The sequence below is a fragment of the Anolis carolinensis genome, chromosome 5 (genome assembly GCF_035594765.1).
Source record: "Anolis carolinensis isolate JA03-04 chromosome 5, rAnoCar3.1.pri, whole genome shotgun sequence".
In the NCBI taxonomy this organism is placed as follows: domain Eukaryota; kingdom Metazoa; phylum Chordata; class Lepidosauria; order Squamata; family Dactyloidae; genus Anolis; species Anolis carolinensis.
Window position 1 is genome coordinate 144180792 of NC_085845.1, and position 21289 is coordinate 144202080.

At 41.2% G+C, this 21289-nt stretch overlaps 1 protein-coding gene across 30 annotated transcripts in view; it reads left to right on the forward strand.

Moving 5' to 3' along the window:
• The first annotated feature begins 6549 nt into the window (after positions 1–6549).
• nrcam (neuronal cell adhesion molecule) overlaps positions 6550–21289 on the forward strand; it is a 182698-nt gene continuing 167958 nt past the window's right edge. For 9 of the 30 annotated variants that reach the window (XM_016993834.2, XM_016993843.2, XM_016993839.2 and 6 more), the window contains exon 1: positions 6553–6938. The gene's annotated coding sequence lies outside the window, so the exon portion shown is untranslated. Of the gene's footprint in view, positions 6939–21289 lie in introns of all 30 variants that reach the window. The other 21 variants (XM_016993848.2, XM_016993850.2, XM_062982476.1 and 18 more) reach the window with 11 other exon arrangements.

The window sequence follows — 21289 nt, forward strand, 5'->3', positions numbered from 1 at the left end:
AGATATTCAACAATGTTTCTGTAAGAAACAGCTATGTAGGGTTTTTTTCTATATAGCTTAACTTTTGCTTTTCTCAGACTTTGGCATTTCTCAGGCAAACACGGCGTTTTCCAAATTCTTTGATCTGTAACCCAGTTGCTCCTGTCTCATACACAACAACAGAACTCCAGCTTCTGTAGAGGGGATACTGTGTTCATGAGTGAATGTAAACATGAATGCCCACTAAGTTCAGCCCCCTTTACAGCAGATCAGGGGGCCAATCATCTGCACCATGGACCCTCCAGAGCTACACAAACACCTCCAAATACTCCTAGCAAGGATGAAGTGTGAGATTGACTTCAAAAGAGCATTATACAAATGAATAAATGCGTGTGTGTGTATTTCAAAGGGATTTAATTTACAGACAGACATTATTAATGACACATTGATAAAATGTTAAAAAATAGTGATATTGCATACAAAATAAAAAAGTGGCATGGAAAAAACAACATAGCTAAAGAAAGGCCATTCCTGTATATCATTGTACCCAAAATCTCTCCTGCGCCTTTTAAAAAAAAGTTACTTTATGCAATGCCCTAAGATAGATAGTCAGACAGAATCAAAAGCATAATTTGACCTAATTGCTATTACTGTAGGAGATCTGACTGCTATCCATTTTGAGTTGGTGAGGAAATTAAAAGACTTCAAGATATACCGTGTTCCCCCGAAAATAAGACAGCGTCTTATATTAATTTTTTCTCCCAAAGATGCACTAGGTCTTATTTTCAGGGGATGTCTTATTTTTCCATGAAGAAGAATTCACATTTATTGTTCAACAAAAAATGAACATTTATTATATACTGTACAGTAGTTGTCATCACAAACCAGCATAACCAGACAAACTGAATCCTATCAAGAATTTCTTGTTACTACCATTATTTCCATGTACAACAATCTATGGTACCAATCCTGCATGCTCTAGTGTTCTGTTCAGCAGGCATGCTTCCAAACAAAAGCTTTACTAGGTCTTACTTTCAGGGGAGGCCTTATATTTAGCTATTCGGCAGAACCTCTACTAGGTCTTATTTTCTGGGGATGTCTTATTTTCAGGGAAACTGTATGTTTCTAAAACGTGCTGTGCAATGTGTTCCTACATGAAATCAAAATTTTAAAGTTGGTTAAATCCTAACGTTAGAGCACAGGTAGAAATCATGCAGTGTCCTGATACTGTTGATCTACTGTCCCTAGCATTCTTGACCGTGTGCTATATTAGCTAAGTCTACTGTGACTTACAAAACAACAAATTTAGGATGGCCACATGATTCCCACACCTGCACTGAAACAACAACAACAACAACAAAAACTAAAGGAAAAAGTTCTATGACTGAATTTACTATTTGAGTATAACTGCCCAAAATATTCTTCAATATTCTTTTTTTTTAAGATCAACTCATTTCTGTTAGTTTTATACTGAACTTCACTCTAAAACTAGTTTGCCTATTTAATCCATGAATTAAATAGGCAAATCCTTTCCACGTTATTTTGTAATCTAATATTTGTGTAAATAACTGAGAATAATAATCTGTTTCTGTGATCTTGGCCCCAAATAGATTTTAACTGCTTTACAGAGTCAAATTACTTTGGCATGTTATCATTGCAGCCCAATGCACAAAAATTCCAAGCTGTGGCAAATACGTGGAACCATGTCTCACTGAATTCAAAGGGATTTACTTTGAGTAACTAGGCATAGAATAGCTGCTTAAAATTCTTTTGTTTCCTGCTGTAACCTAATAACTTGCCTTTACTGAAATACAAGAAGGGAAGAGTGTAACTCCAAGCAACCTGGATTTTGCAGGTGTAGGTGTGGGAAATTCCTACAGTTAGCAGTTAGTAATGCAGACTCCTAGGCAAGTAAATCCAGTTCAGAATACATGCATACTAATTCAACTAGTAAGTAAGTAGTAAGTAAAAGTTTATTTGTATACCGCCCTCTCTCCCAAAAGGGACTCAGGGCGGTTTCCAATATAAAATCAGCATAAAACATTGTACAATAAAACACTGAAAACACTATAAAACGCTATAAGAATTAGAAACGAAAACAAAACATAACAATTGACTAAAACAATCACATAAGCAGAAGGAATATAATCACTCAAATAACATGAATCCGCAAGGAAAGAGGGAAAAAAAAAGACCACTGGGATGGAGGAGAGGATGGCCTGGAGGGACCACTAGAACTAAAATGCAATGTGATATTCTAAGATGCTTTGGGGCAGAGGAATAAAGTGCAGTGTTTCAAGTCAAAGAGGTGGCCTGTGCGACTACTATAGCTATGGGCTCGGTTATCCAAAGGCGCAGCGGAAGAGCCAGGTTTTAAGCAGCTTTTTGAAGGAAGCCAGGGTGGGTGCTTGCCGGATCTCCTCCGGAAGGGAATTCCAGATCCGGGGAGCAACAATAGAAAAGGCCTGCTCCCTCGTCCCCGCCAACCGAGCCTGGGATGGTGGCGGGAGCGAAAGAAGTGCCCTACCAGATGAACGAAGAGGACGAGTGGGTTCATAGCGGGAGATGCGGTCACAAAGGTAGGCGGGTCCCAAACCGTTTAGGGTTTTATAGGTAAGAACCTGCACCTTGAATTGGGACCGGAAAATAATCGGTAGCCAGTGGAGCTCCTTGAACAGGGGAGTAGATCTCTCCCTGTAGTTTGCTCCAGTTAACAACCTGGCAGCCGCACGTTGGACTAACTGAAGTTTCCGGGCCGTCTTCAGGGGCAACCCCACGTAGAGTGCATTGCAATAATCCAGTCTAGAGGTGACTAAGGCGTGGACCACCATGGCCAAGTCAGACTTCACGAGGTATGGTCGCAGCTGGCGCACAAGCTTTAATTGTGCAAAGGCCCTCCCAGCCACCGCCGACACCTGAGCCTCAACTACTACACATGGAAAAAGGCATAACCTGAAGGGTGCATACATCCCTTCCTCTATCTTCATACCATGGATGGGATACATATTTATAGATGTTATAGACACTCAATTTGGGTGTCACCCCACTCTGACAATGTTACCCATTGGTTTGCACCACTCCCTAGTGATGCCACCAAAGAATCATTCCTTATATGCAGAGCTTCTTGCTAGCAAGGTGGACCTTGAAGGTCTTAGGACTAGTTGTAATATGGAAATAATGCCAGTGTCATGGTGATGCCACAGACATTTTCACTTGCTATGTGCACATAAATTGGCACATGATGGAAACCAGAACAGCACTGAAAACATGAAAGAGAATACAATGGAAGAGAAATTTCATCCAATGTCCACATACTAGCTTAAAAGGCATTAGTGGTCTATTAGCCTATATTAAGTGGCTCCCTGTTTTTTTTTTAAGAATGTGAAAACAAACAACAAAACAACAATCACACTCCAAATGTATATATAGTGTACTTCACTTCTCAGATAAAAAATTCCAATTTTTATCTATTGGATTCTTACAATCTAAACCAGGAGTCAGTTCCCACATATTAATTCCAGCTTTTCATTCTAATTCAAAGCTCCTTATTGTGTATGTATGGCCTTAGCTCTGTCGAGGAAGAGTAGAAACAGATGTATAGATCTCCAGCTAGAACCAGATACAGGCTGAGTGTCCCTTACCTGGAATTTCCATAATCTGAAGTATTCCAAAAGTGTGGGTTGAAATAACCCACTTTCCATAATCTGAAGTATTCCAAAAGTACTATCTCAGCTATCCACGTGGCTGGCTGAGATAGTACTATTTTGCACTTGGCAAAAGCACACCAAGCAGAGCCCATGACTTTGGCGAAATCCTAGAAGAACTTCGCCAAGCACATGTTGGAGTCAACCAGAAAGCTATTTGCCACAGGACCCACCCTTCACCACCATGCTTGGCTTAGATCATCAACCTTATCAGAAGAGGGGCGCACCATGGCTGAGGACCTTCTCATGCATGATGGGTGTCTTTTTAACCCGGAAACAGATGCTAAACTGAAACATAAGCAAGAGATGCGTCAGACTGCATATAAGTATGATTTCCCGGCACATTCATCTTACCAACAAAGATCATGGTGGCAACTTGCCACCCCTTACTATCGTAAAAATTTTGGCACTGTGCCAGCAAGACCATGAAACGCTACAAATGCAAGCTGCCTGTTGCACGTAAATAATCCTTCATGCCCAAGAATCCCTACCAGGGCTCCCAGGGTAAGGTGAAGCAGCAGTGGGACCCAAGTGGCATTTCTGACAGCATCCTGGTCTACAAAGCCAGAGCCTTGGCTCTTCTCTACCTGGGCGTTTTTGCCTGTTTGTTATGACCTAGTTCATGTTACAGCCACTTACAACGCAGCCCCCATTGTTGGGCAACCTAGTTTCCATGTTGAACAACCTGGAAATAAGTAATATGTCCAGAAATATTTTTTCTTCTCTGCATTAAAGTTTATCTTACACTTATTCCATATACAAATTGAGTGTCCTTTATCTGGAATTCTGAAACCCAAAATACTTCAAAATTGGTAGTGACAGATGGTTCAACATACCCAAACCTAGTTTCATGCACAAACATTATTAAAAATAGTGTATCAAATTACTTTCAGAGCATTTGTACAGGGTGGGCCAAAAGTCACAACGAGGTTTCAATATTTGATAACTCCTTTATGTTTTTTTTAACTTACAATATCAATATAGCATCATACTATATGTGGTATATATATAGAGAGAAAAATCACATTACATGTGGAAAAAAATCAAATCTTGTAAAAAATGGTTTAGACATGGGTCCAATCTTCTAGGTATCTCATTTGCAAATACAAGTGTTCCAAAATCTGGGGGGAGGCGGGGGGAGAGAGAAAATCCAAAATACTTCTAGCCTCAAGCATTGCAGATCAGAGATACTCAACTGTATTAATTCCATCCTTTCATGCCATCTTAAATCTCCTTAAAGTTGGCCTCGGCCATGTTGAGGCAGGACAGTTTTATATCCAGTGCAAATACAGAGGAAATTTTAATCTGCTTCTAGAGCCCAATAATACGCTTTGAGGGAATAAACCCTAGTGAAAAAAAAGGCAGCATGGGGGGGGGGGGTCATCACGCCACCCGTTACATAAGCAGCACTCAATGGGGAAAAGGTGGAGGATGCTCACTCTCAGGGCCCTTCCACACAGCCATATAACCCAAAATATCAAGGCAGAAAATCCCACAATATATGCTCTAAACTGGGCTATTTGAGGGCCCTTCCGCCCAGTTGAATAAAATAACACATGTTCTGCTTTGAACTAGAATATATGGCAGTATTGGCTCAAATAACCCAGTTCAAAGCAGATATTGTGGGACGATCTGCCTTGATATTCTGAGTTGTGTGGGAGAGCCCTGAGTCCACACTGCCATATATTCCAGTTCAAAGAAGAAAATGTGGGATTTTATTCAGCTGTGTGGGAGGGGCCTCACACACACACACAAACATAAATACGTGGCCTTAAATAAGGTTGTGTGTGCCTCTGAGGGCCCTTCCACACAGCCATATAACCCAGAATGTCAAGGCAGAAAATCCCACAATATCTGCTTTGAACTGGGTCATCTGAGGCCCTTCCACACAGCTGAATAAAATCCCACATTTCTTCTTTGAACTGGAATATATGGCAGTGTGGGCTGAAATAACCCAGTTCAAAGCAGATATTGTGGGACTTTCTGCCTTGATATTCTGGGTTATATGGCTGTATGGAAGGGCCCTTAGAGGCAGATAACTCAGTTCAAAGCAGATATTGTGGGGTTTTCTGCCTTGATATTCTGGGATACAGGGCTGTGTGGAAGAGGCCTCATACACACACACAAACACAAAAATAAACGGCCCTAAATAAGGTGGTGCATGCCTCTGAGGGCCCTTCCACACAGCCATATAACCCAGAATATCAAGGCAGAAAATCCCACAGTATCTGCTTTGAACTGGAATATATGGCAGTGTGGGCTCAAATAACCCTGCTCAAAGCAGATATTACGGGACTTTCTGCCTTGATATTCTGGGTTGTGTGGGAGGGCCCTGAGTCCACATTGCCATATATTCCGATTTAAAACAGATATTGTAGGATTTTCTTCCTTGATATTCTGGGTCATATGGCTGTATGGAAGGGCCCTCAGTCAAATAACCCAGTTCAAAGCAGACACTGTGGGGTTTTCTGCCTTGATATTCTGGGATATAGGGCTGTGTGGAAGGGGCCTGAATAAAATCGCACAGTATCTGCTTTGAACTGGGTTATCTGAATCCACACTGCCATAGATTCCAGTTCAAAGTAGAAAATGTGGGATTTTTATTCAGCTGTGGAAAGGCCCAGAGTGTGTTTATGTGAGCATGTCGATGTGAGGTGAGAGGGAGAGGGCGCGCGCCCTGTCAGCGCACAGCAGCAGCAGCAGGCGAATAACGGACTCAAAGGCGCGCGCGGCGTATCTGCGAAGGGAGGCGGGGAAGAGAGAGAGAGAGAGGGGGGGGGGGAACCTCGCGCGCTCGCTCGCTCCCGCCTACCCTCCCCTCGCGCCACTCCCCAACCCCATCCCCCCCGCCTGTCTCTTTCTCGGACACGCGCTCGAGGCGGCGCAGCCTCGGGAACGCGCTTGTGCCTCTCCTTCTCGCCTCAGCTAGCGCTTGCTTCTTGGCTTCCCCTCACATGCAGACACACACGCGCGCGCGCGCACGCACACACACAACATACAGAAGCCGGCTGGCGTTGGCGCGAGAGCGAGCGGCTTCCATCCTCGAAGAAGGAAGCCCAGGGGACACGGGGCGCGCTTCCTTCTCTCCTGGCTCTACGGCATCCTCCCTGCAGCGCCTTCCTTGTGAGTCCCGCTCTCCCTCTCCCTCCTCCTCCTCAGTTCTTCCGTTGGGGCGTTTTGGTGTGGCACCTTGCGAGGTCCCGGCTTCCTATGAGGTACTCAAGATGCATGGCTTGCCTCCGTTCTGTCACCTAGGTGAGGTGTTAGGCCTCTTTAACTGTATACAGTATACTGCATTTTCATATGTTGCTCTTCCCTGCCTCTATCTAGCTATCTAGCTATTATTATTATTATTATTATTATTATTATTATTATTATTATTATTCCTAGGGGAGGTGGGAATTCTTTCTCTCCCCCCCCCCCCACCCCCAGTGTGGCCTTGAAGATGCACTGGTTGCCTCTGATTCTCATGGACTTGAATTGAGTCTATTGCTTGGCTTCCTAATAGCTAGCTATTCAATGTGCATTGGTTGCCTCTGTTCTTTTAGCTAGGTGATCAGCTGTGTGTTTTAAACTACAGCCTGGATTTGAATAGGTTGCTGTTCTCCATCTTGATTGTTGTTATTGTTATGGCTATTATTATTATTACTGATATTCCTAGGGGAAATGGGATTTCCTTCTCTCTCCCCCACCCAGCAGCCAGGCCTTATTAAACATGTGTTGTTGGAAGACTTTCGTGGCCGGAATCACTGGGTTGCTGTGAGTTTTCCAGGCTGTATGGCCACGTTCTAGAAGCATTCCTTCCTGACGTTTCGCCGACATCGATGACAGGCATCCTCAGAGGTTGTGAGGTCTGTTGGAAACTAGACAATCCAACAAAGGATTCCCCCAGATAGTAAACAGCCAGACCTTGAAGCTGAAAGGCTATTCAGTGCTAATCATTTGCAAGATTCACATTTGCCTCCAACAGACAAGAGTTCTTTCTCCCACCCTGGACATTCCTCAGATATATAAATCCCACTTGCCTATTTCCAACAAACCTCACAACCTCTGAGGATGCCTGCCATTGATATGGGTGAAATGTCAGGAGAGAATGCTTCTGGAACGTGGCCATACAGTCCGGAAAATTCACAGCAACCCAGCTTTTATTATTATTATTATTATTATTATTATTATTATTATTATTATTATTGATATTCCTAGAGGATATGGGATTTCCTTCTCTCTCCCACCCCTCTTCGTCTGTGGCACCCAGCAGCCAGGCCTTATCAACATGCATTTGGTTGCCTATGTCTCTTTAAATGGGTGATGTGCTATGCGTTTTAATTCATTCTATATGCTGCACTTTAATGCATGTTATTATTCCCCCCTTCATCTATTATTATTGGTATTGGTCCCATGGGAGGTAGGAATTCTTTCTCCTCACCCCTCCCTATGTGGTACCCAGCAGCCAGGCCCTGTTAACATGTATTAGCTTCCTATGCTGTGTTTGAATATATTGTAGTTCCCTACCATTATTCCTAGGGGAGGTAGGAATCTCCACCCCTTTGCATCTTCCTGTGTGGCATCCACCAGCCAGGTTTGTAACTGATTGTATATGTTGTTGTTCCCTGCATCCATCTATTATTATTATTATTATTATTATTATTATTATTATTATTATTATTATTATGAGAAGTAGGGATTCCTTCTCCCCACCATCCTCCTCTGTTCTCGCCTGTGTGGTATCCACCAGCTGGGCTCACTTTGTCTGGGAATGTGGCCTGGATGCCAGCGTCTCCTCTTCCTCTTACCGTCTTCCCTCTCTGTCCCTGGAGAACTGGCGGGGGGATTATGGATGTCATTGGGGTCCACCATGAGGTCACCTGGGGAAACTGGAGCAGAGAAGTTGCTCTCTATGTGCGTGTGTGTCTGTGTGTGGAGACACGCAGTAGGATGGAGAGAGACCCATTTTAAGGATCCTTGGCAAAGGCTGGCATGGCAGGTCCCTTCTTCCGGTGCCCTCCTCCCTCCTTTCCTCGTCTATTTATTCCTTTCTTGGTTCAAAGACATGAAGCCAGAGATGCTTTCCTTGTGCCTCCGGATTCACACGCCCTGCACGATTTGTTTCTTTGAGAAAGGCTCAGGGAGGGGATCATCTCAGGGGGACAAGGCTTTGCTTTTTGTGAGCATTGGTGGCATGGCAGAGGAGGGATTTTCCTTCACCCCACCTTTCATTTTTGCTTTCTGTGAGCCTTGGTGGGATGGCAGAGAAAGGATTTTCCTTTCTCCTTTTCTTCTTTTTTTCCGTGTGAGCCTTGGTGGCATGGCAGAGTAGGGATTTCCCTCTTTCTGTCTTTCTTTCATTACTGTGTGGGTGTGCCTCCCTCATATACACCCTTTGGTGCCTGTTTATCTAGCCTCATTCGCACACCCTGTTTGTGTAATCCAGACTGGAATTGTCTCTTTCTCTGTATGTCTATCTGTCTGTCGGTGTGTGGTAAAGATGCAGTCTGGGGGTGAGGATGGTATCCTGGTGGCTGGCTCCAATGGCTGCTTCTGCCCCAGGGGAGACCATTGTGTGCTACAAGTGTGAGTCAGGTCAATTGCAGCCATTCCTCCCGGGATGAGGTTTGATGCCATTTGATTCCTCCAAAGACAAGGTTTGGGCCATGAGAATGAGCAGTCTTTGCACATCTCTGCCAGCCACCACTCCTTTGGGATGATGGAGACAGGATTACATTGCTATTGATTTAAAAGGATGGGCTGATGGAAGGCTAGGCAAGAATGAGTTGCATCCAGTATTGCACCTTCCTTCAATGATTGCTCCCGGGGGGGAGAACAAAATTTGGAGGCATTCAAGGGGTCCCTGATAATGAGCAATTTTTGCATTTCTCAGTCGTCCACCACACCACTATTATGGTGATGGCATGATTGCATTGCTATTGATTTGCAATGATGGGAGGCTTCACAAATGTGACGTGGGTCCAGTATTGTGCCTTCCTTCAGGGATTCCTCCCAGGGATGAGGGCATGGTTTGGCATCATTTGAGGGTTTCTTGGGAATGAGCAATCTTTACATCTCTCTCCCCTCCACTACACTCAGATGGAGGATGCAGGATTGATTGCATTGCAATTGATTTGCAAGGATGGCCTGTTGTGATCTCCTGGCATGCATACATTACAGTTTCCTGGCTGCTTCTCCTCCCCTCCCTTTTAGCCAGAGGTTGATAGCAGTCGCCATTTCAGACGCCCTGAAGGGGGCAACAACAGGCTGCCTGGCTTTGCAGAGCTCTTTTTGGCCCTCCCTGGGCACCCGCTTGAATTGGCCCAGGCTTTTTTCCCCCGGCTGCAAATTGCAGGCATGGAGAAGGGAGCTGTCTCTGCTGAAGCAAGCAAACTCAGCAGAGGATTAGGGCTTTAAGAGGCCCACGTAGGCTGGTGTGTTGTTTTGCTCTCTTTCCATCTGTGCCAGGCAGATGTGCTGAGTTTTTGTTGTTGTTTGTAGGCACTCAGAAAAGGGGTTAAAAGGAGAAGACCTCATAGTCACACCTCATAGTCAAGTTGATGGGGGATCACTCTCTATTTGGGTCAACACAAAGCCTTTGGCGTAGGGTGAATAGCAGTGAGCCGAACCAGACTGACAGGATGAATTAAATGCATATGACAATTTAAGTGTTGCTTTTATTTTTTGGTGGCATTAATAGGATATAAACCTATTGAGCCTCCCTTGTTTAGAATGCCTAATCTGCATGAATTGAGCATAACTTTCTGTTTGTGTAGGATCTTAATTCATATTTTCAGAAATACATTTTCATCTATACATCAAAATTTATTTACATTTATGCTATATATAAATTGAACATCTCTTATCTGGAATTCCAAAATTTGAAATATTCCAAAATTGTCTACATGGGTGGCTGAGAAAGTGATAATTTCTGATGGTTCAATGTACACATTTTGTTTCAGGCACAAACGTATTAAAATATTGAATATTGTAGAAGGTGCATATGAAACATAAATGAGTTTTGTATTTACATTTAGGTCCCAACTTCAAACATTTCATTTTGTATGTATATGCAAATACAGGTATTCCAAAATCTGAAAAAATCCCAAACATCTCTGGGCCGAAGCATTTCAAATAAGAGATAGTTGTCCTATATTTCACAGACGCTCTCCTTTACCTTCCGCTACCTCCCTTGAAATGTATATCCATTTATGTGTCTGTGTGCATGTAAATCCGTGCACAAATCTTGGCCCCATGTAAGCCGCCCTGAGCCCCCTAGAGGAAATGGAGGCGGGGTATAAAAATAAAGTATTATTATTATTACTAGCTGTGCCCTGCCACACGATGCTGTGGCAAATTGTGGTGGTGTTAGAAATAAAGTACTGAAGAATTGGCGGTAGTTAGTATATGTTAGTTTCTAATGTATGTGAATATACTGGCTGTTAGTTGTTTTGTATGTTGGAGGCAAGTCAGAAGGCCACAGTTTTGCAGAATGTTTTGGATGTAATGGACTTTCAGGTTCAAACCCTAGCTGCTTCCTCCCTGGGGGAATGTTTTGTTGGGAAGGTGTTAGTTGGCCTTGATTTTTTCATGTTTGGAATTCCCCTGTTGTTAGAGTGTTGTTCAGAGTGAACCCAGTTCAAAGGAGGAAATGGGTGATGGCATTCAGTTGTGTGGATAAATCACACTAAATCACACAGGTAAATCACACTATCTGCTTTGAGCTGGGTTATCTGAGTCCAGACTGCCGTATAATCCAGTTCAATTGGCATTTTATTGAACTGTTGAAGGGAGTTTAGGCATTTCCTCCCAATATATTATTTCCTTGGTTTGAGAGCACCCCCATTACCCTTTGCTGTGAGGACCCTCCATTCTTAGTGTTTTGTTATTATTATTATTATTATTATTATTATTATTATTATTATTATTATTATTTTCTGGTCACCCCAAGGACCCCCCCCATTCCCCTCTCCATTGACTCCATCTTATTGTTATTATTATTATTATTATTATTATTATTTTCTGTTCACCCCAAAGATCCCCCATTCCCCTGTGCATTGCCCCATATTATTATTGTTATTATTATTATTATTATTGTTATTATTATTATTTTCTGTTCACCCCAAAGATCCCCCATTCCCCTGTGCATTGCCCCCATATTATTATTATTATTATTATTATTATTATTATTATTATTATTATTATTGTCTCCTCACCCCAAAGTCCCCCCCATTTCCCCTTCCCTGTCCATTGGTTCCCATTTCCACTCTGTTCAAGGACACCCTTATTATTTTCTCACCCCCAAAGAGACCTTCCAATTTTCCCTCATCGCCTCCGAATTGTTTGGAGGCGGCGTGGAGGCAGAATTGTTTGGAGGCCTAGTCGAGGCCTAGTCGCGTCCTCGGAGCCAGAACTGTTTGGAGGCCTAGTCGAGGCCTACTCGCTGCTTTCACCGTCCTCTCTGTGTCCTCGGGCGATGTGGATGGAGGATGGTGGCGAAGATGGCAGCAGCGTGGAAAGAGGCGAGTGAACGCGGGAGCATGTCGGAGGGGGTGGGGGAGTGTGTGGCTTGCGTGCTGCGTCCTGCTTCGTGCATGCGCAGATGGGCTTTTCTTGTTTTTTGGGTTTTTCGGGCCATGGTTCCGTCCTTGATGTCTGGTTATGTTGTCAGAACCTAGGGGCAAGGATTGTGGGTTCTGTTGTCAAGTTTCATGGTTCTGGGTCGTGTAGTTTCGTCGCCTACTTCTAGGTAAAAAGTCCAGAGCATTTATATATATATATATAGATTAAAATAATGAATTGGAACATTGATATTTAATATTTGAAGGGAGGGAAAACAAACCAAATGGAGACAAATGTGCTGGTACCTAGTGTGTTCTGATATATTGTAAACACAGCTTAACTATAGGAAGTGGAATCTCTTAGATTTTTAAAATAATAAAATAACAAGGGGCTGAGATGAATGATAGATAGTATGTGGATGTACACCCTTTTACACTCATGCAGAAAATGGTCATGAATGCAAGCAGGGTGTCCTCTGCAACTGTTTATTAGCTTCATTTTGATCTGATAATAGATCTCTGGTCTTTGAAAGTTTTGCTTGATGGTATCACAAACGTTGACGTTGTAATTCCTGTGGTAAACCAAACATACAATTGTATTTTGTTGATTATGAGAGGAAATAAATGTTTGCTGCTTTACTCTAGAGATAGCATTTATGTATTTGTTTAGGGTGTCTACAATAAAATGCTAGCTATATTGTAAATTATGACTGGGATCTTAAATGTGTGGTTAACCTGGGACACTGAAATTGACTGCACAAGGCTGTTCAAAGACAGACAAAAGTTTGGAATCTCACCAGGTACAAAGTATATACGAAGCCTTTATTGATTATGTAATTTACAGGTAGAATAAAATTGGCTTGTTATTCTTTTTTTCCCCTTTTTTTAAAATTGTGTCTTCTTCTCTCCCATTTCTAGCTTAAGCTCAGTACTTCATATCCTGTAGAATTGTTTATAGCTCTATAGCTGGGTAGGAATTGTGTGGCCCTCCTGATGACCTTGTCCTAGCCTTCATAATAATTGACTGTTTGAGTTTGGGCTCCTGGGTATTGCAGTACAACAGCATCTGGATTGCCACACAGTTCCTACTCTGCTTTCTAAGGATGTCTGTGCTATTGCTGAAATCGGAGGAAATGATGCTGCGAATTCAGGTAGATGAATTCAGCGTATAGATGCTTGCCTGGGAATAAGCTCTATTCAGTTCAATGGAACTTGTTTTTAGAATATACAGTACATTTAAGATTGCATTATGATAGAACTATCTATACCTTTAACCCTTTGTAATCACTTATATAATGGAATTAAGTACATAGCTGCTTGATATTTAAAGGTAACAAAAGTAAAAGTATTCAATCATTATTGTGTAATTAGACAACAAATATAAATAATTTATTAATATTTAAATGCTGGCAATATGATATAGGTACAGGCAGTTCATTGTCTGATAGGAAATAGTGATGGGGACCGTCTCCCACCATTTTGGTATGAGTTTCCTTGCCTAAGAAAAGCCTATGAAATACATGGGGTCATCATAGGTCTGCAAACAATTTGAAGGCAGCATGGTGTAATGATTTGAATGTGGGATTATGACTGGGAACCACAGAAACCTATTAAGTCACCTTGGGCAAAGCACACTCTCTCACCTCAGAGGAGTGCAATGACAAGCCTTCTCAGAATAAATTTTGCCAAGAAAATCCAGTGATGTGGTTGGAGTTGACTTGAAGGCATACAACAGCAACAATCAAGACATATTACAGAGCAGTTCATTCAGTTTTGTTAGCATAATACCAATTAAAAATGCTAGTTAGAACTGACCATGGTTTCTGACTTGTGATGTAACACTAATTTCCATAACAGGGATTCTGTTTTCATAACTAGGCATTTGAAACATATAGGTCCACTTGCTAGTGGATCTTCAATATCTAGGACAAAAAATCCTATTTCCTGACATATGCTGGTTATTCCTCTGGTCTCAGTGGGTCTACACGCCTGGTCAGAAGATGATCAGCAGTCAACCTGTTAAAGATGAGGTCATCTTACAGTTAGGCAAAATGGAGGGAGTATGAGTGATATGATTTTTTTAAAAAAACAAAACGTGTATCAGTCTCTTGGGCAAGTTAAAAGATTAAGCATTTTGTGATGTTGACAAATGTAGTTTCAGCTACAGTGTGGCCACAAATTCCTGAGAGAGATGTTTTTGTACTTTTTGTGGATCGTGAAGCCACTGATTATAGCAAACCCTGTTACTTTCAATGGGATGAATAACAGAAGTAGTGAGAAGGTGTATAGACTCTTAGTAAATAAGCGAAACAGTGGATTAGTGAACTACATGTATTGGTTTGATGGGTGTGGGAGTCATGCTGTATTTATGCCTAGGTTCCCCAAGACACGTTTTATACATATGGGAGATTGAGGGATATGATGGCTACATAGAATGAAGAGCTTTTCACAACTAGAGTCAGGGGGTTTATCTATGCTATAGTATTAATGCAGTTTGACACCACTTTAACTGCCATGCCTCAATGCTATGGAACCATGGAATTTGTAGTTTTACCAGGTCTTTAGCCTTCTCTGAGTGTTGGTGCCTCACAAAACTACAGCTCCCATGCTTCCATAGCATTGAGCCATGCCAGTTAAAGTTGCCTCAGGGCTCTTCCAAACATTACTAAATCCCAGGAGGAACTGGGATATTATATCCCAGTTCCTCCTGGGATTTAGTCCTCGCCCCAAACCCCGGGCTTTCCAGAGGTTGACCTAGGAGAGCATGGGGCCAGCTCTAAACTTAGCCAAGGGGCCTGACTGCATGCTCAGGCGCCTCAGTCGAGAAGTCCTGGGATATCAACCTTTCTGGAAGGGCTCTCAAGCTATATTATTTCTACAGTAGATGCACTCTTTGTGGGCAAAATGTGAAAAAATATGGAACTTGGCTCTGAACCAGGAACTCTTATGAATAGAGGCGCTATTTATAAATGGGGAAAATATATTTCCAATGTAGATGATGCTTAAGCCTATAGACGTGTGTTCATACATTTCATTCTGAAGTGTTATATTCAAATTTTAAATAGAAGTACTCAATTTACTTTTCTAACCATAATTGTAACAGTCTAAACAGAACTGTTAATATATATTTAAGATGCAAGACTAAAATCAAAACTCAGTAATAGTTACTTTTGACCTATAAAATCCCCTGAAGTATTTTGAAGCTTCCGAAATGACTTGCTTTAAAAAAAAGAAGAGTTCATATAGCTATTAAACACATTCAATTACATATTCAACAGAAAAGAACCATAGTAAATAAATCAATTTTGAATGCCCAGTGGTGTGCCATTACTTTAATTACTCAAAATCATAGTGTTAGTATATTACAGTACCCATATTACTTAATTTTCAAATACACAATCTGAAAGAAAAGTGTTGAATAAAAGCAAAATAAAAAAGAAAAATTGCAAATTTTAGTTTAGAGTTTGCTTTATATTACAAACACAGTAGAAGACCAGAGGAAATCTACACAAAAAATAATGTGTTTCAGCAGTGTAAATAGAGAGAATAATGCAAGAGCCATATGTAATATGCAGTTTATTTGGATTTTTTTCCTTCTTGAGTGGGCAGGTAGTATTTGAAAAATTCAGTTGATGTTATACAATAACAGTAATATTATTAATGAAATATAATATTTAACGATACTATATTTACATTTTTAGAAGATGTGAATAAATACACAATCATTGTGTCAATTAACCTTCCAAACATTCTTTTGCAAGACTAACATGATGTCCCAGAAGCTTCATAATACTGTTGTATGTTGATCAGTAGGCGTAGTTTCAAGCTAGCTGTCTTGCTTTCTTCAGAAGCACTGAAGGCTGGCTGGGCTTTTCAGTTATTTACCTCAATAGAAAACTGAAAGGGAAAAAGTGAACAAAGGAGGTCTGTTTTGCCTGTCCCACTTGCTGGGCTGTTGTCTTTGCCCTTTTCAGTGAAGGAGGGGGTAGAGCTGGGTCAGAGTTGAAGAACATTGAAAAGGAATTCAAGTCTCATGTCTAAATTTGAATGATCGCTTAGTTGGAGAGCTGAGCACATTTATTGAATTGAAATTTTCCTATCTGTAGTAGCTCTAGGTGACAGATGGTGATGAGCAATGCATGGAGAGCAAGATAGATAGAAATGTGTTCAGTCTCAGATGAAGACATGTAATAAAAATCTGGTTATTTGACAAGGATTTAAAAAATATAGTGGGGCACTGAAACGTGAGGGAAGATCTTGTATATATCACACAATTAGATTTTCTTGTCTCATGAAATAGACCTCTGCTTTTCTCATCTATTCTGTCTTTTTATTTGATTGAGCATTATATATGAAAGTAGAGAATCTTCAGTATGGATGATTAGTGAATTAATAATAGAGAAATGTTATTTTACTTTTGGGTAGGTTGATGTTTACCTTCAATGCATTGACATACAGAGAACTTTTAAAGATGGCAATAAGGTACATAAGGTATTTCACATACTTTTTGGTCAATAAACTATGATTGCAATATTGTTTTTTCTCCTGGATTTTTTTCTCCTAGCATTGTAGGTGTTCTAAGCAAACCAATAACCTTTAAGTTTTTTGTGTATCAATTATATTCTCTTTAGAATACTTTGAAGATGAAAAGAGCACATGGTTTGGTCAGTAACATTTCAAAATAACCTTAGAAAAGAATTAGCAATTTAAATTGTCAGTTTAGCAAGTTATGATTAAGTTGGGATGGCTTTTAGCCCTTCTAGAACTTAGAACTGATGCAGGAGGGGCTCCAAATTTAAAGCCTTGGGGTTTTTATATCTCATTATGGGATATTTCAACTGGAAAATCCTGGCATTCCTGCAGGCATGTGTGCTAGGAGGATAAGAACAGACATGTTTAAATATTTATTTATTAAGTTAATTAAAACTGCCTAGTGATAGCATGGGAAGAATCTTTATGATTAGCATGTATAAGCAACTTACTGTGTGGGCACCATCATTAACTCTCTTTTCATATTTCTGTTCCTGGGGTATCTTACCAGACTATGACTTTAAAACCTGCTGTAGGCACAAGATGTTTCAGCCCCAAAATATCAACCTAAGATGTTAGCTTTTTTGGGAAGGTTGTACTTATTTATACTGACTGATTTTTTTGTGAGTTTTCTAATAGTGGAGTTAAAGGATCTACTCAGAAAGAGATTATAAAGTTATATTTGTGGTTTATTAAAGAGTAAGATTAAATTAGGTAAGCAAATTTGTACCACTGCTTTCCCAAAGTGCTCTCACTGTATTTCATCTTAATTTCTATGGCTTCATCCTATGAGATTTTGTGATTTGAAGTTTTAGGAGGGATATTTAGAAATCTCAGCCAGAGTACTCTCATATTCACCAGTGCCAGGATTCCAAATGATGTTATCATGGCAGTTAAAGTGGAATAACTGTGCTTTAGTAGTGAAGTGTGAATGGACCCCAGAATACTGAAAGCCAAAATAGATTAAGAATGTATCTACATAACACAATTTTGGCAATTTATAACATTTTACCTATCACAGTTTCATCCTGTGGAATTCTGGGGTTTATAGTTTTATAAAAACTGGAGCTCTTTCTTTTAAAAATCTGAGTTAGTTGTTAGGTCTTATGTACAAAGGGATATCATATTTAGCTTCAGATTTTGTAGAAATTGTTTTGTTTTATACTAGCTGTGCCCGGCCATGCGTTGCTGTGGTGAAGTATGGTGGTATGGGAAATAAAGTATTGAAGAATTGGTGGTAGTTAAGGTAAAGGGTAAAGGTTTTCCCCTGACATTAAGTTGAGTCGTGTCTGACTTTGGGGGTTGATGCTCATCTCTATTTCTAAGCCGAAGAGCTGGCGTTGTCCGTAGACTCCTCCAAGGTCATGTGGCCGGCATGACTGCATGGAGCGCCATTACCTTCCTGCTGGAGCAGTACCTATTCATCTACTCTCATTTGCATGTTTTTGAACTTTAGGGTTGGCAGAAGCTGGGGCTAACAGTGGGGGCTCTGTCCGCTCCCCCGATTCAAACCTGAATGAATGCTGTAATTAGGGAAAATGATGAGCATGTAATGGCCTTGCAGCTTTAAAACCTGGCTGTTTCCTCCCTGAGTGAATTTTTTGTTGGGAGGTGTTAGCTGGCCCTGATTGGTTTGTATCTGGAATTCCCTTGTTTTCAGAGTGGTGTTGTTTGTGATATTTTATGTGCTTCTACTGTCTGTGGCCCTCAGAAAACAGGATTTGCCAGACTTTGGGGATAAGAAGACTTTGTTGGGAGGTGTTAGCTGGCCCTGATGGTTTCCTGTGTGGAATTCCCCTGTTTTCAGAGTGTTGTTCTTTATTTGGTGTTCTGATTTTAGAGATAGTATTGTTCTGTTTTATTATACCACATTCATTTTTATATATTCTGATTTTAGTGTTTTTGAATACTTGGAGCCAGATTGTATTCATTTTCACGGTTCACAGCAACACAATAATAATAATAATAATAATAATAATAATAATAATAATAATAATAATAATAATAATTATAGTAGTAGTAGTAGTAATAGTAATAATAATGACTTTGGTTATATACACTGCTTCACTCCCTTGTCAGCTTCCTTTCTGGAAGAATTCTTTCTTGGGAGGTGTTATCTGGCCCTGATTGTTTCCTTTGTGGAATTCCCAATTTCCCTGCTTTCAGAGTGTTGCTCTTTATTTACTGTCCTGCTTTTAGAGATTATATTGTTGTGTATTATTCTACCACAGTAATTATTTCATATTACAGTAGAATCTCACTTATCCAACATTCACTTATCCAATGTTCTGGATTATCCAATGCAGTCTGCCTTTTAGTAGTCAGTGTTTTTGTAGTCGGTGTTTTAAATTCATTGTGATATTTTGGTGGTAAATTTGTAAATACAGTAATTACTACATAGCATTACTGCGCATGGAACTACTTTTTCTGTCAAATTTGTTGTATAACATGATGTTTTGGTGCTTAATTTGTATAATGATTACCTAATTTGATGTTTAATCGGCTTTTCCTGAATCCCTTATTATCCAACATATTCATTTATCCAACATTCTGCTGGCCTGTTTATGTTGGATAAGTGAGACTCTACTGTATATTTATAATCTTATATTATCTGCTTAGAACTGGATTATATGAGGTCCCTTCTACCCTGCTGGATAAAATGCACACTGAAGTGGATTATATGGCAGTTTTGAGTCAATACAATCCAGTTCAAAGTAGATAATATAAGATTATAAATGGGTAATATAGCTTGAGTCTACACTGCCATATAATCCAGTTAAAATCTGATAATCTGTATTTTATAGGCAGTGTGGAAGAGGTCTAAGTGAGGCCGAACTCTGCCTGTCCCCTGGGCCAAGTGGGTTGCTAGGAGACCAAGTGGGCAGAGCTTAGCCTTCTAAATGGCAGCAATTGGATAAAAACAATTATTCATCTCCCTCTAATTAGGACTTTATTTTTCTTTCCTTTTTGTTGTATCAACCTAGAGGCGTGGATGATGGGTTGTGTTGTCAAATTTCGAGGTTGGGGGGCCTTTAGTTTTGTTGTTTTGTCGGTTGCCAGGATTCCATCACTCTTTTATATATATAGATACAGACTGGGAAATGACCTTGTGTAGCAAGCAAACAGGGTTTTTCCTTTGGTCTATAAATAAACAGACAGGCTGTGTGTGGGCATAAGGAAGAAAATTAGATGCTAGGACATAGCAGCTTAACTGGAAAAGACCATATATACTCATGTGTTGGTAAATCAAGAGCAGGTTTTGGAGGCAAAATTGTGACATTTGATATGAACTGTTGATAAGTCGAGGGTCATCCTGTGGAGAGGGGAAAGGCAAGGATGTTGCTTCAGGGCATTCAAAAGGCCGGAAGTGGCTTTACAATGGAGAGAATAGAGGGTGTGAGTGTTCTTTAGGTTCTTCCAGGTCAGACTAAGATTTTGCTGTTTGCCACTCTACTCAGAGAAAGGGGTGTTCCTTTCTTGATCAGAATTAATGTACAGTGGTCACATTGACTCATGAATAAGTTGACCCAGACTTTTTTTTATTGATTTCTGGATTAAATTTTTTAGACATATATGGTAATATAACTGTTTAACTGAGGGACCTTCTACACTAAGCTAAAACCCGAGAGGAAGTAGGTTAAAACAACCTGTTTCCTCTTAGGTTTCAGTCCCCACCCCTAATCCAAACCCCGGGCTTTCCTGGGAGGGGTGGCTAGATGGCATCCCAGGTCAACCGAAAGTTGGCCTGGGATGCCATCCAGTCAGAGGCGGCCCTAAGTTTTTTTCGCTATGTAAGCAAACCTAGGGCCGCCCCCCCCCCCCCAAAATTACACCTCTCCAACATACCGGCGGCGGCGCACTCCCCAGCTGCGGAACTACGAAGGCCTCCAGGAAGGCCTCGCTTTCTTGCGAGATTTTGCGAAGTCACACAGAAATCTCACAAGGAGAGCGAGGACTTCCTCGTTTTGCAGCGAGCGACCCGATGGTCGCTTCCGCCGCTGCCTAGAGAGCGCCCCCCAAGGGCTGCGCCCCAAGCGGCGGCTTCAACAGCCTCCATGATGGACCAGCCCTGCATCCAGTCCCCCATTTCTCCCCTCCATACTTATTGGAGGAGCCTGAGAGTAGCACCTCCCCCCCCCCCCCCCGTACAGAACTTCTGATGCGGGTAAATGGCATCAGGAGGTGGGGGAGAGGAGAGAAATCCCAGTAGGTTTTTTGAGGGGAATGCGGGGCTGGAGGGGAGGGGATGGTCCAGGAGCCCTGAATTGGGGTGGGGATTAGAACCCATGCAGAAGCGGGTTATTTTAAATTGTTTCTGCGCAGATTTTAACTATGTCTGAAAGCGCCCTTAGTTACATATTGCACCTTAATCACATTGGAAATGCATGATGGCATTTCCTACACTCTTAACAGAGTGGAGGAAATCACACCAGTTGGGAATGTGTAGAGACTGTTGAAGTTTTATTTCACTGCCCATTTCATCATTGAAAATTCCCATTATGTGCTATTTTCTTTACATTCATATTTTCT